This window comes from Temnothorax longispinosus, chromosome 9 (assembly GCF_030848805.1).
Source record: "Temnothorax longispinosus isolate EJ_2023e chromosome 9, Tlon_JGU_v1, whole genome shotgun sequence".
Classification (NCBI taxonomy): Eukaryota; Metazoa; Arthropoda; class Insecta; order Hymenoptera; family Formicidae; genus Temnothorax; species Temnothorax longispinosus.
Window position 1 is genome coordinate 8,302,399 of NC_092366.1, and position 13,644 is coordinate 8,316,042.

Here is a 13,644-nt window from a genome sequence, read left to right on the forward strand (position 1 = left end):
TTAAAGTAGTTGCATAACAATTATTTCAAAGCAATATACATATTCTCTTTACAATTGACGCAATTTAATTTAAAGGTTTGACACCTTTTTTTGAAATACATGTCACTTGAGTAAAGTTAGGTAACATAATTTTGTAAAAAAGAAATTAAAAATTTCACATCTTTTTTTTTAAATACATGTCACTTGAGTTAAGTTAGATAATATAATTTTGTGAAAAAGATATAAAAGCTATCACTTATGTTAGATTTTTGAATTTAAAAAATACATTGCATATACTTGGCACCTTTTTTTTACCTTTTTCAGAAAAGATAATTTTGTACTGATATCACCTATTTTGTAGTGTTAAGCAAGGGGATCTGTAAAACATTTTTATTTTTTATTTTTTAATTATTTACAAAATTAGCAATAACAACAAATACATAAAAATTAATAATATTTAAGTAAAAGTAAATTATACATTTCTCACAAAAATTGAAGGAACACTAAATTTATATTTAAAAATAGGCAAAATTCAAGCAGCTGTAACTTTGTTAAAAATGAATAAAATTTAAATTTCAAGCTTAAAACCTCTACTTTCGAAAAATTACTATTATTTTTTAGTTTCTGTAAGTTTGGTAACTTATGCATATAGAAAACTACAAGCTGGACAAAATAAAAAATTTTTCTCGCACTTTGTAAGCCTGTCACGTGCAAAAAAAAAATCTACAAAAATTTTTAACTTTCTAATGTGAAAGCTTGAAGTTTTCCTTCTAAAATCTTTTTTTAAAAATGTTTCTACGTGTCAACGTTGTTGTTCTGTACAATTGTTTTCTGGGTCAAAATTAAAAAGATAAAAATCGTTAATTTTTACATTATTTTCATCAATTTGTATCATATCTACGTTATTTTAAAAAATTTGGCAATTATACCGTTTAATAGAGCAAAGTTTCAGCTTTAAGAATCTGTTTTTTTAATTGCAATACGATGATTTCTAAAAGAGTTATGAGCAATCAAAGTCAAAAAGCTTATTTCTTGTTCAATCCACGATAAATTAGTAACAAAAAATTGTGGAAACATTTTTAAAAAAAGATTTTGCAAGAAAAACTTAAGCTTTTACGTTAAAAAGTCGAAAATTTTCGTAGATTTTTTTTGTGAGCATGACAGGCCCACAAAGTGAAAGAAAAATTTTCTATTTTGTCCAGCTCGTAGTTTTCTATATGTAAAAATTACCAAACTCACAGAAACTAAAAAATAATAGTAACTTTTTGAAAGTAGAAATTTTAAGCTTTAAAATCCTTTTTTTAAATTTAAATTTTGTTCATTTTTTAACAAAGTTACAGCTGCTTGAATTTTGCCTATTTTTAAAGATAAATTTAGTATTCCTTTAATTTTTGTGAGAAGTGTAGATTACTTAAAGAATTGGTAATATTTGTCAGAGAAAAATATCTAGTTTGTGAAAGTTAGTATTTAGGTAAATATGACTTAATTTCTTTTGTAAACTGGTAATTAGTAAAAATAAATTCTTTATTATTAAAATAACTAATAGATAGTTTATAAAAAATAAATAATTATTTATTTGAAAATTAATAATTAGTGAAAAATAATTATTAATTTTTTCAATAATAAATAAGTAATCGCAGATAAATTACTTATTAATCAAATATATACATTTCATATGCGTATATTTGGATTAATTCAAAATCTTAGTCTCCATCTTTTGAAACATAAAATAATTTTATGCCACGACAGTGAGGTGCGGAATACAAGTTACTGAAAAATAATCTTTAAAAGACGAATCTTTAAATGAATTAGCAACCTTTAAATAATTTGAAAAGATAACACGAGATGTTAAATAAAATGCGCCATTTAACAATAATAACTTCTAAAGTAACGAGTTTAATCTACGGTGACCTTTTAAATGTGAAAAGAAATTAAATTAGGTATATTATTCACGTAGAAACGAATTTCCTAATTTGTCTGAGTTATTGGATACAAATAATTCCTCTGAGTTATTCGATACAAATGTTCTAGTTTAAATGTGACACTACTTTGTAAAATGTTAAGTTATTGTTTTCTCTACTCTACGATCAATATAGCAATCTTTATAAATTTCTTTTTTTCTAAATATAAATATTCTACACAATCGGAAAACTATTTTACAACATGAGTAAAAAACAAAATCAAAAAGCGAAATAATCAATTTTGACGCGATTAAAGGGGATCATCAATGGCGATTGTATTAAACTCTAGTCCATACTGACTAAGAATCGCGGATTATGCGTGAAAATTGTAGAGTTTGTTGACAACTCTTATGTACAGATGAATTCAAGTGTTTCTAGTTTTATCTGGTCCCATGCTACTTGTTCAGCATGTCCGTTCATTACCCAGTTCTTCAGTAAAGGAAATTAGCTTAAAAAAAATTCAATTAGGAGAGACCGGGGCTAAAACGTCTACGGGGTAAATACGTCTAATCAAATATCTCGGAACCTGTATATTTTGCAAACTCGCTATTAACATTGTAAACGCTGCTTATGGTACCCATGTGACCAACGGAGTTTCGGCAGGTTACCTGCCGTGTTATGATTTTTACAAGGGCAAACGTGTTTTCGGAAGGTAAAAGTGTTTCTGCGCGTGGAAATTTTGTAATATCTGCAATAATATTTGCTCTCCAAATCTCGAGGTACGTGATTATAAAGAGTAATGCATGCTGAACACGAATCCAGTGTAGTTTTCATTATCGTTGATGTCTAATATTTCGTGGGCGATCAAACCTGAAACTTGTGTTTGGGGCTAATCCGCCTGTCTCTTCACCAGGGATGTCAGATCTAGAACTCAGCCTGGCTCGTTGGACGAGAGTGGGGGACACATACACATAGAAGAGAAGGCACGTACGTGTGCGCTCGAACCTCGGCGGGGCTCGGCGAGCCTCGGCCAACTTCGGTATAATAGACAAGGGCAGCCACATATGTTCTTTCTCTTTCTCGCGCGTTGGAAACCACGTGACCGTTCATCGTCACAGCTACGGCTAAGCTAGCTTGGCGAAAAGCGAGAAATCTCTCGTGAACGCGAGGGAAGATTTCTTCGGTGGCGCGGCACGGCGAAATGTCTTCGTCCACTATTCGAGGCTATGCATATACAATAATATGGTGCATGTAAAATTTTATAACTATATAATTAAAATTATATAATTATCACAATAGATTTCCGCGTCACCCGGGAGATACTATTGTGAATAATTGACGCGTTTTTTTTTTAGTGGTTTCCCCATAAGTATATACTATAAAATATATAGTATATACTATAAAATGGTCGTAGCTTGTCAGGGGAAAAACAAAACTATGCAATATATATTGATTAATCGCACTTATAGCTCGTCAAAGAAAAAAATAAAATTATGTGATAAGTAAACTATACATATATGAAAATAAAATAAATAATAAATACATACAATATATAATAAATTATATATATACATATATATATATATATATATATATATATACATACACAAAATTTATTTATATTATACATATACATATGAATATACATACATATATGTGTGTATATATACACACACAGGGTGTTCTGTTTTAAGTAATACCAGTTAATTATCTTGAAAATAAAACATTTTTGGGTAAGATGTTTCATATAAAAGTTTTAGGGTTTCAAGGGGAGCAAATAATGGTAAAATCAGTTTTCGAAAAAAAGTAGCTGATCGGCTGTTGACGCGATCTCGAAATCAATTGAGTTCTCTTAGAAAAAGGGATCGAAACAGTTGATCGATCGTTAGCTAATCTTTGCATTAATTTGATTTATTGTTACCAGGACGCGAAGGTCCGGGAATATTTACAAACTTTTCGAGTATTTAACCCCGGATCTTCGCGCCCGCGGCGCACTCGATCTCAAGTTATTTACAGTGACAGTGCGTGTCTTATCCTAGAACAGTCTTTGTAACTTGCACTAATTAAATTGTGCTCTTACAATTAGTGAACTAACGAGTCTTTGTCTTGTGAAGAAGTGACGATTTTATATATATTCAGGTATTTCTGTCTTTAATCTGTTTAGTTAATCCTAGCTCGTCACATTTCAGTCCAGTAGACCGCCAAATATTTTTCAACGTGACAAATAACAATGCGACAAAGTCGAGCGGTCTCACGGAGTATATGGCGATTTAAGGTAGTTGTCTCGCGATCACTCGCGATAATACAATCGGGACGGTCAATTACTTTTAAGTTGTACAAATGTGTAGATACCACATTTATTAACGTGTAGTTAAAAGTTTCAAATTTTTTTTGTTAATTGCAATTTGCGAGACAACTACCTACCTTAACGACTCGAAAATGAATGTGGCTAGCTAACGTTAATTCCTTTATTACATTTGTTTTTAGATTTTTTCATTCAAAAATGGAAACAAGTAATAAATTAAAGAAAAATCTGAAGTCAAGCTTTTCAGAAGCTTGGCTTAGTGATGACCGATTCAAATCTTGGATACGCAAAGTGCCATTTAATGAGCATTTCTTTCACTGTACAGTGTGCAAGAAAAATTTTTCATGCAGTTGGTTATTACGTGTAACAAGACATGCGGAAACTGCGCGACATAAAAAACATATTAAAAAATATATATTATGTAATAATAATAATGACTCAGATGATAATAATAATGTAATTGCTAAAAAAAAAACTATATTATAAACAAAATTTTAGGCCACAATGGTTAGATCTCGAGCAATATAAACCATGGCTATGCGAAGCGCATGACACAAATTCATTTTTTTGTAGCATTTGTAAAAAAACTATTGTTGGTGGCTTGTCACAAATCGAGCGTCACGCGAAATCCAAAATGCATATAAATTTGAAAAATCTAATACACGCGCGCGAGCGAATGGACCGAATGAAGAACAAGTAAACATGCAATTTGACGAATCATCTTTGTCGTTTGAGGAGCGAAAAAAAATAGCGGAGATTCGATTTGCGGCAGTAATGGCTGATAAAAATATTCCATTCGAAACGGTAAAAAGGATTCTCAATTTTTTTAAAAACATCAACGAAGGTTGTCCTATCGTAAAGAGTATGAACCTGGGTCGAACAAAATGTACAAACATTATTTCGAATGTTTTGTGCCCAGTCGAAACGAATCGTGTCGTGGAATATATTCGCAACACGAAATTCTCTGTTTTTATAGATGAAACGTCAGACATTACCAACGACAAATGGATGACGTTTCATGTACGTTTTGTTCATCCCGAAACATTAGAAATACAATCCCAGTTAGTAAAACTAATTAATGTTGATGCAGCGGATTGCAGTGCCGAGAAGTTATTCACTGCATTTAAACATAAAATGTGGAAGCTCGAGATACCTTTTTTAAATATTATTGCTTTATCATGTGACAACGCATCTGTGATGACGGGAAAACATTTATCATTTAAAAAAAAATTTGAAGAGATGTGTAAAAATGTTTTGACGTTATCATGCCCATGTCATTCTGCCGCATTAGCTGCACACGCTGCATGTAATAAAATTCCTCCTTTTTGCGAGCATTTTGTAAAAAAAATTGCTTACTATGTTAACAGTAGTCCCAAGAGAACAGCTATTTTCCGGGAATTTTCAGAATGTTTTCAAGATAAAAACCTCAGAATTTTAAAGTTAGCTGACACGCGGTGGCTGTCCCATCACGCATGCGTCGAAAGACTTGTAGAATATTGGGATACTGTAAAACTTTTCCTAAATGAAATGGTCGTAAGTGACAAAACAAAATCTGGAGAAAATCTATTGCACATTATGCAAAATGTAGAAACAAAAGCTTATATGCTGTTTCTAAAGCATATTTTACATTATTTTAATGCATTTAATGCATTTTTCCAGGCAGTAGACACAAGAATTCATTTATTATAGCCGAAATCAATAGATTTTCTAACTCAAATTTGTAAAAAATTTTTAAAACTAGAAATTTTGAAAGATTTGCCAAATATAACATTTGGCAAAATTGAAAATCATAGATGTTTGACTGATATCAATTTAGGATTGGAATGCGAAGAATACTTTTGCCAATTGATGAAAGATGGATACGCGAACGAGGTTGCAATGGTTCGACAGAACTGTCTGCAATTTTATATTACCGCGGCCGAGGAAATTAGTAAAAGATTACCGGTAAATGATACATTTTTATCAAAATTAAAAATATTTCTTCCACAGATAGCTTTGTCAAATAAGGACAGAGAAACATCACTTAAAGATCTTTATTTCATCGCCAAAACGATCGGCGGTTTTGACGAAAATGGTCTAAAGACAGAGTAGTTTACATTAAACTTAGATTTCACAGAAACAGAGAAAGAAGATTTATTAAAATTAAATTTTGATAAAATGTGGACACACACACACACACACACACAAATTTTGCAAAAGAAATATTTAGGAGGTAACGAAAGATACCCAAATTTAAAATCTTTCGTGAATTCTGTTAGATCACTTCCAAACTCAAATGCGGATTCGGAGAGAATATTTTCATTTCTAACGGATGTCAAAACAAAAAAACGAAACAAATTATCCTCTGTCGCTGTAAATGCTATTTGTGTATTAAAGTCAGCATTAAAAACAAGAGGGGAAACAGCTCTGAACATGCAGATCGATGCAGAGCATTTATCTCTCATGTCGTCAGACAAATTATATGCTAATGTTCCTAAAAGGCAGAAAAGTAATCTTCAGCTGTATGCTGCAGATGATGATGTTGCTGGTCCCTCTTCGTTTAATATGCAAGAATAATGTAAGAAAAAGTTAATCTTTTTCACAGTATCATTTAGGTATCGTATATCAGTTATTACAGCTATGTAAAAAATAGTATGAATATTATATAATATATATATTATATAATTATATATATAATTATTTATTATATATATATATATATATATATATATATATAATTTATTTATTATATATTATATTTATTTATTATTTATTTCATTTTTTTATATATAGCTTTTCATATTTATTTTATACAATTTTACTTTTATTTTTCTGACGAACTTAAGTGCGAATAATATTTTGTGTATATTGCATGATTTTATTCTTTCCCCCTGGCGACAAGCTACGACCATTTCATAGCATATTATTTTTTAGTGGAATAGGCCTACGGGGGAAACCACTAAAAAAAAACGCGTCAATTCACAATAGTACCTCCCGGGTGACGCGGAAATCTATATATTGTGATAATTATATAATTTTAATTATATAATTTTAATTATATAGTTATAAAATTTTATATGCACATATTATTGTATATGCATAGTTTCGAATAGTGGACAAAGACATTTCGTCGTGCCGCACCACCGAAGAAATCTTCCCTCGCGTTCACGAGAGATTTCTCGCTTTTCGCCAAGCTATAGCCTAGCCGTAGCTGGCCGTGACGATGAACGGTCACGTGGTTTCCAACGCGCGAGAAAGAGAAAGAACATATGTGGCTGCCCTTGTCTATTATTCCGAAGCTGGCCGAGGCTCGCCGAGCCCCGCCGAGGTTCGAGCGCACACGTACGTGCCTTCTCTTCTATGTGTATGTGTCCCCCACTCTCGTCCAACGAGCCAGGCTGAGTTCTAGATCTGACGATCTGACATCCCTGCTCGTCACTGTGGCGCGCCGGGCGCACGACTTCAGCTCACGGCGATTTCAGGTTAGGTTTCCCTCAAGCGTGATTCTGTCTTCCCTTGCACGTGCATCAGTTTGTATCGGAGGGAAATGGTACGCACGTATCGTCGCAAAACGGGTGTTTTGGCCGACCGAAAAGATGGCGGACCGTTGTTTTCGAGATCGCTCGCGCTCACGGCACGTCGGCGAGGTACGGCGAGGCACGGCTCTGAGATTCCGCGATTTCCGCGCAAGAGTTGACATGCCGCGCGCTTGGTAGATCGTCCCGGCCGCGGTAGATCGTCGTTGTTGGTCGTTGTGTCAGTGTCAGTGTAGTGGTGGTGGTGTCGGTGGTGGTGGTGGTGATGATGGTGGTGGTGGTCGTGACCGTCGTCGTCGTCGTCGTCGTCGTCGTCGTCGGCGTCGGCGTCGTGGTGGTGGTGGTGGTGGTGGTCGTGGCAGTCGTCATCGTCGTCGTGCGCTCGTCAGGATCTGTATTCACGTGCCTTAATTGTTTTATGGAATAGGTAAAATAATTATTCTTTAATAATGTTTCGCATAACAATTTCAAATAAATTTTTATATTTTTCTCTTCAAAAACAATTATTAAAATGTATCCTATCATTTTTCAGGATTAGATGTACATATATGTATTGAAAATGTAGTGTGACGGTTTAGCCCCGGGGGGTAGACGGTTTAGCCCCGGCATTTTTGCGATTTCAATTTTTGCACCATTGTCGTTTTTGCTCTATACCGGTTAAACAAAGCGACGTAGACAAAAATTTCCTATATAAATTTTGTAGCTAAAGGTTCACTCTTTACAGTGATATACCACATTCAACCACAATTATTTATTTTGTTGTTAAAAATTGGCACCAAAAAAAAACGGACGGTCTAGCCCCGGTCTCCCCTAATTTCAATTAATTTGCGCTTCTGCAAAAAGATTCTCGAAGATTGGATAATAATAACTACTTACCCCATAATTTTGTATCATAAAATAAATATTTGCATAAATATTAGTTTGAATGCGACCTTCAATCTGAGCTTGAACAGCAACTTCCTTTGAGGAACAATTTTGTACCACATTGTAAGCTTCTGTCGACCATTTACCTGCAAAGGAGTAACATCAAAGTATAATTACATATCCAAAGATAAATAATTTTGAGTAGAGATGTATAATCTAGAATAATGGTACATATAACGTCAATATATAGTTACCGTTCTTCGGCTGAATATTTGCTAAAAAGATTTCGATGGCCTGGAAGGGTAGGCTCAAATAATTATATATCAATGGTCTACATTACGAATTACTAAACTGCCAGTAACCACCGTGATCGTATAATCAGAATATCCTGATTTCTTTTTTATTTAACGTGTTAGGATTATATCACTTACTGTTCAATACATCTGGAACTGGCAGCAATTCATTGTTATACCAACTAATACATGCTGTCTTCCAAAAATTTTGCAAAAGGAGAAATGATGAATGAATCAGAAGCTGAACGAAGAGTCAATTTGGCTTGACAGTGTGAGAGATATTAATGTCATTATTAACACTCTCAACCAGAGACAGGGGCCGTTGAATCGGGACATTATACACAACTTCAATCACCTCGGTTATTGTGCGATATATATTCACGCCAAACCGAATATATAACATCGTGTTATTTTTACATTTAGGAAAATTATTTCATATTAACTCAATAGGCTTTAAACTTGCATACATAAGTGATTCTCACGTTTTATGTAAGATTTTGTAAGAAACCGGTAATCTAACCTATACTACGTTTACGCAAGCGTTACTTAATTCTATAGTAACTTACGAACGATACGATAATTCCTCCGCATAAACGAAAGATTTTATAGTAATTACGATGATATCGTTCGTATAAGTTACTACAGAAGTAATACTCACGTAAACGTAAACTATTATAATTCCTGTCACATGTACTTAGTCGCGTAAAAGAGTCACGGTGCGGTCTCGCTTCGAGTTGAATAATAATAGGATAATTACATGTAAATAAAACAATTACCTTGAATCAGAAAAAATATTAATCGTCGCGTCGCGTAAAGAGTCACGGTCGGTATAGCTCCGCGCGCCGCGCGCGTACTACCGTGGGGGGTTTTTTCCTTGGTGTCCTCGGGTGAGGACGGTTAGGTGCTTTCAGCACTATTGGCAATTGGCACAAAGAATCTAAGCCTAGTAATGTACATTTGTTTGAAACTAAAACACTTAGCCCGAATACTCAGTAAACAGTCTTTCAAACTCTAATATCAAATAACTTTGCCCGTTGCCTTGATATATTTAAAAATAATATACAGCACATCCCAGTTTCTCTCTTGGATAAGTTGATAAATATCTATATTTCCTCCGTGAAGTTAACCTCTCTTAATTCGGCGTCCAAAACAGCTCTTTGTCCATCATAATTGTTACATCTCAAAATAAAATGGTGGATATCCTCGCATTCGCAGCCGCATTCACATCTCTCACCATCGATATAATTCTTTCTCTTGAGGGAAGCTCTCAAATTATAATGGTTAGCTCTTAGACGATTGATGAGCGTGACAAAATATCTCTCCGCTCTAACCTTACGGAACCACTGCACGGTCGAGGAGGTTCCGCTCGAACCGTCGTACGAGTCGGACGTGTTATACCTGCGCTCGTGTTCCTCCGTGTATCTTTGATACTCGCCTTGTAGAGCATATATAGCATCGTTTTGCCGCGCTTATTTTCTCGCGTTCCCCGTCTATTCGGGAGGGTTGATTTTCTGAATAATTGCTCTCCTTTCGGAGGGGGAGCGTGTCCTTACTTTGTAAGGATAAATATCCAGAGATCGGATAAACCTAGGAGTTCGAGCGTCGACGCGCGTGCACAGAGAAACGATACCTAGTGCAATAAGAGATTCAGAACGAGTGTCTCTCAGGAACAGTTTGACGAGTAATTTTTCGAAAGTAGAGGTTTTAAGCTTGAAATTTAAATTTTATTCATTTTTAACAAAGTTTTACAGCTGCTTGAATTTTGCCTATTTTTAAATATAAATTTAGTGTTCCTTCAATTTTTGTGAGAAATGTATAATTTACTTTTACTTAAATATTATTAATTTTTATGTATTTGTTGTTATTGCTAATTTTGTAAATAATTAAAAAATAAAAAATAAAAATGTTTTACAGATCCCCTTGCTTAACACTACAAAATAAGTGATATCAGTACAAAATTATCTTTTCTGAAAAAGGTAAAAAAAAGGTGCCAAGTATATGCAATGTATTTTTTAAATTCAAAAATCTAACATAAGTGATAGCTTTTATATCTTTTTCACAAAATTATATTATCTAACTTAACTCAAGTGACATGTATTTAAAAAAAAAGATGTGAAATTTTTAATTTCTTCTTTACAAAATTATGTTACCTAACTTAACTCAAGTGACATGTATTTCAAAAAAAGGTGTCAAACCTTTAAATTAAATTGCGCCAATTGTAAAGAGAATATGTATATTGCTTTGAAAGATAATTGTTATGCAACTACTTTAAAAAAATAAAACTCAAGTGGTATCTTCGTATTCATATTCAAGGGTCTTCCTATTCTAACCCAAGTGGTAATACCTTCTTAATTCTCTTTAAGAAATTTTTAATATTACAAAGAATCATTTTAATTACAAAAAATTAAGGAAATAACAGTACAAAATAAAAATATTTAATTAAAACAAAATAAATAAATTTTTTTTATAAGAAAACGGCGCTGCTTTTTTACTCCTGTCACATTCTTCCCTAAATTATATTTATTGTTTTTTTATTCAATCAAAAATCTTATTACTAATGTTTAAATTTTAATGTTTAAATTTCAAAGTTTAGCAGCGCCAAGTTTTTTTACAAGAAAAATTTATTTATTTTGTTTTAATTAAATATTTTTATTTTGTACTGTTACTTCTTTAATTCTTTGTAATTAAAATGATTCTTTGTAATATTAAAAATTTGTTAAAGAAAATTAAGAAGGTATTACCACTTGGGTTAGAATAGGAAGACCCTTGAATAGGAATACAAAGATACCACTTGGGTTTTTCTTTAAAGTAGTTGTATAACAATTATCTTTCAAAGCAATATTCTCTTTACAATTGGCGCAATTTAATTTAAAGATTTTACATCTTTTTTTGAAATACATGTCACTTGAGTTAAGTTAGGTAATATAATTTTGTGAAGAAAAAATTAAAACTTTTACATCTTTTTTTTTAAATACATGTCATTGGAGTTAAGTTAGATAATATAATTTTGTGAAAAAGATATAAAGCTATCACTTATATTAGATTTTTGAATTTACAAAATACATTGCGTGTACTTGGCACCTTTTTTTATCTTTTTTGAATTTATATTACCGGCCTATATCTGCCCTTGTCTAACAAAATGCATCTGTTCTTGTCTGATTGCTGCGTCATCTCTTGCTACACGCAATACTGCTGGTTTGGTGTCATCATGTCACGTAATTGTTCTTTCCAAATAACTTTTTTGTTTGGAGTCTCAGCCTAATTCTACAAACGGTATGATATTCTTTGATGTCTACTGAATGGTCCTGCAGCCTCATTTTGTAACATCAAGTTGTAGAATTTTTTTATACGAAGCAAATATTGTTAATTTTTTTACTGCTTTATTTACTTATTTTTTTACAAAATCGGTAGTCGTCCACAGAGTAGAGCACATACTTTAATTCTGTGCAAGATTTTTTCAAATCCCTAAAGCCAATAAAAAGTTAGGAGGAAAGTACAATTGTCGGTATTACAGACGGCTTTATTGAGTTGCTATACAAGGGAATACATGCGTAATTACAGATATATTAAAAAAACTTTACCGCGGATCAAAGTATTATCGATTTATTTACTTTTTTTTCTTCCTCATAGAGGAAGCTTTTTGTGATGGTGAAAAAAAGAATTTTCGAGATTTTGATGGAAATACATAGGTTTAGAATGTTCCAAAATGTCGAGAAATTATATTAGTAGAAAATGTCCGGAAGTGTGTGTGTGTGTGTGTGTGTGTGTGTGTGTGTGTGTGTGTGTGTGTGTGTACAGATTTTTTGTACACGCATCTACTTCTACAATTTTTTAGATACCGGGTTGAAATTTTACACACAAATAGAGTACCATAAAAAGTATGTTTTCCTCTAATTTTATTAAAAATTACTGTCGACCGGTATGGATTTTAGGGGGGTTTTTATTTTTCAGAAAAATGTGTTTTACCCTGTAGCTTTCTCAATATTTGAGATATCGGTCTATTTTTAATTCTATTATATTCTTCAGTCTTTTTTCCCCTATTCCATATGTAATTTTAAGATTTGGTTAATCAGTTCTTGAGTTACAGACGTTTGAAATTTCGGAGAATCCGTACATACATAGAAGCCTTATGAAGTTTGGTCTAATCAACTAAATTTTAAAAATTATATATGAAATAGGGGTAGAAAAGACTGAAGAATGTAATAGAATTAAAAATAGACCAATATCCCGAATATTGAGAAAATCCAGACAATTAAGCCAATTAAGGAAATTTATTATTTCCTAATTTTATTAATAAAAGCAATTTTTATATATTTAAATAATTATTTTAAAGTAGAAATAAAAAACTATTGTAATAGTATAACAAATATTAGTCGCAATAAATATTATCACAATAAAAAAAGTGTGCAAGTAGAAACTTGCACAGGGCGGCGGTGTGGTCTAGTAGTAGAGCGCCAGACTCGTAATCTGAGGAACCAGGTTCGAGTCCACTAGAGCCATGAATCATGGAAAAGTTTTTTTCCGAAAAAATCGCGCCCCTCCGTGCAAGATGCGGAGAAAACGGGGCTCCGTTTTTCGGAAGAGACGTTAAACCGTTGGTCCAAAGGAGGAAACAGTAAAGTAGTGCGGGGGGGGGGGTTTTCCTTGATGTCCTCGGGTGAGGACGGTTAGGTGCCTTTAGCACTGTTGGCAATTGGCACAAAAAATCTAAGCCTAATGAAGTACATTTGTTACAACTGAAACACTTAACCGAGCACTCAAAATACAACGTTACAAACTTCAACGTC

General features: G+C 32.9%; 1 protein-coding gene across 1 annotated transcript in view; it reads left to right on the forward strand.

Moving 5' to 3' along the window:
- The first annotated feature begins 7,623 nt into the window (after positions 1–7,623).
- The window catches only part of LOC139818716 (probable cytochrome P450 6a14), a 34,572-nt gene continuing 28,551 nt past the window's right edge, over positions 7,624–13,644 (forward strand). Inside the window, exon 1 of the mRNA XM_071787549.1 lies at positions 7,624–7,646. The gene's annotated coding sequence lies outside the window, so the exon portion shown is untranslated. The remainder of the gene's footprint in view (positions 7,647–13,644) is intronic.